We start from the raw sequence: 2,693 nt of genomic DNA on the forward strand, positions 1-2,693 counted from the left end.
ATCATGCTTATGAGAATATGACAGATTATTCTTAATGACATACTAATCTGAATATGATATAGATTATCCTTTAATAGCAACTAATCATGTTGTGATTGTCGTATGGCTTAATGTGTGTTTAACATTATATATTGTGCATAAAGTACAAAATATGTTATGATTAGCCGTGTGTGTTTGTAATTGTGAGAAATTTGGATATTTCTAAACTACAAATGAGTTATTTTGATTATGTTTTATTTTTTTCATATTTGAAAATTATGATTCCGATTCACTATGATCATTAATTACTATTCATTATGTTTGACAACTCAAGTTTGTTTTTACTACAGAGTGTCACACTAGTACAAAAGTGGGCAGAAGATGCGAGGGAAAAAAACAAGAGGTGCGGTTGATGAATATAACCGCACCTTTTGGAAAGTTTTAACTTTTAAATCAGAAGTTTACCTTAACGTGCGATCTTTTGTAATTTTATTATTACTTTTTAAAATAATTAGCATAAGATGCGGTTCTAACTCAACTCTCTTCAATTTTATTGTTAACTCTAACACCGCAAACGTGACTTTATTCCCAAAAATCCAAAATATTTTACATTCCCTCTATCTCCATCTATTCACCGCCAAATTAATTGAAAACTCTAACTCAAAACTACTCAACTCTCAGTACACCACCTAATTCCATCTCCATGGATTTCACCCTCCACATACCAGCCCCTAATTGCAAACCCTCACCCTCCACAGACCAGCCCCTAATTGCAAACCCTAACTCAGTAACTGGATATCGCCTTTCCATCTCCAGCGATATCAATCCACAACGGACCAGCCGCTAATTGCAAACCCTAACACTTAAATCAGCCCCTAATCGGACCACCCACGACGAACCGTTAACCGAAATCATACTGCTCGTTAAGTCAACAGACACGGTAAGTCACATCTTCAATTCTTTTTGTTAATTGTTAAACCACGGTAATCTTTTGTTTCTCAATTTCATTATTTATATATTTGGGTAAGAAATTAAAAAAAATTGTAGGTTGTCCCAATAAAAAGTGTATTGCTCTTGTACTTTGTTGGATTAGGTTGTGTCAAGGCTTCCATGAATGGTATCGTTGATTCATATAAAGATCTTAAAGTCTACAATGTAACTAAAACGAGTGAAGTCACCTAGCGCCTCGAGAGTGGACTCGTGTCACGCTCCTCGCCACAACTACATGACGATGACACTACAAACACTTCAAATTTATGTTCACAAAAAGTCGATCCATTTACTTCAATACGTATATTTTTTTAATTTAGTTTTATTAGTTCATATTCTAACAATTTGTTTTTTATATTAGTTGATGAAGTGAGTCGTGTCTCACCACAATTTCAAGTTGAGAACATCACGAGTAGCTCATTTTATCAATCGGTAGCCGGCCCATTTACTCTTATATTTTTTGTTAATTAAATTTGTTAACATTATAAAAGTTTGTTTGTTTGTTACTTTAGGTTGATGAAGACGATCAACAACATCAAGTGTCAGATCAGCTCTTTTTCAAGACGGTTTTCAAAAACTTGTTAATATAACAGTTTGTATATACACACATATATTTTTTAATATACGTATTAATGTTTTTATAATCGTTTTCAGTTATGATCTATGGAGAAACAACAAACCGGTACAAATGCTCTCGTATCCGAACCTGATGGCGAATGTATGTGTTTAAGTGTTTCTTTATCATTTTATTTTCAAGTGTTTGAGTAATTAATATACAACTTCTATTTTGCTTTAACAAGCATGGCTGGTTGTTTCTTGGCAATCATATAAAGATGGATGACAACTTGCCCATCACAAAAAAACTACATATTTGACTTTAGTAGGTCAAACTTGAATGATAACTTGCAGTTTGACTAAATTGTCAAAAACGACTAAAATACTCCTTTGAACCCAACTTGTTAATTTTCTGCTAATGTTGACATGTACCAAATTTGGTGAGATTATGACCCATTAACAACATTTGTCCCAAAGTGATTTTTTGCTACAACCTGCAGTTTGACTTATGAGAAGTCAAACTGTCAAAAATATATTTTTTGTCGAATTTGCAATAACCTTTAAAGTTTGATAAGCAAACGCCTGACCTGTTTTAACTCATTTATGTTTGTTCGTTTACGCTCTTATAAAATAGCGTTCGTTTATATTATATAAGTACTAGCTAGTTGGGTGACTTAATTATACTATGCCTTTAATGTGATTTTCCATAAATATATTATAATTAACTGAAATATTGTAGAGCGTTTCTATGGACACCCCGGAGGCTGTGGAAAGACAAGGCATCACTCCTATGTCTAAAAATATAGAACCTGTCCAAAATGAAAAGGTAATGATAATTACTTAACAAATTCTTCTTTAATTAAGTGTATGTGATTAATTGCTGATGTAATTAATCGATTGAATGTATTTTAGCCAAAGAAGATCAAAGTAAATAAGAAGAACAAAAGGCTAGTTACATCATCTGAAGTAATTACTAGCAATACCGATACAACAAACATCTCATTACAAGCTAAGGAAGGGGTGGTAAGGAATGCACATAATATATATTGACTTTGACTTTATATATGATGCTAATTAATATATATATATATATATATATATATATATATATATATATATATATATATATATATGCCATTAATGTTTTTAGAATACGTACAAGTGTAAGC

The sequence above is a fragment of the Bidens hawaiensis genome, unplaced genomic scaffold, assembly GCF_021521415.1.
Source record: "Bidens hawaiensis isolate Kalapana, Puna unplaced genomic scaffold, B.hawaiensis_p1.1 tig00002735_1, whole genome shotgun sequence".
Taxonomy (NCBI): Eukaryota; Viridiplantae; Streptophyta; class Magnoliopsida; order Asterales; family Asteraceae; genus Bidens; species Bidens hawaiensis.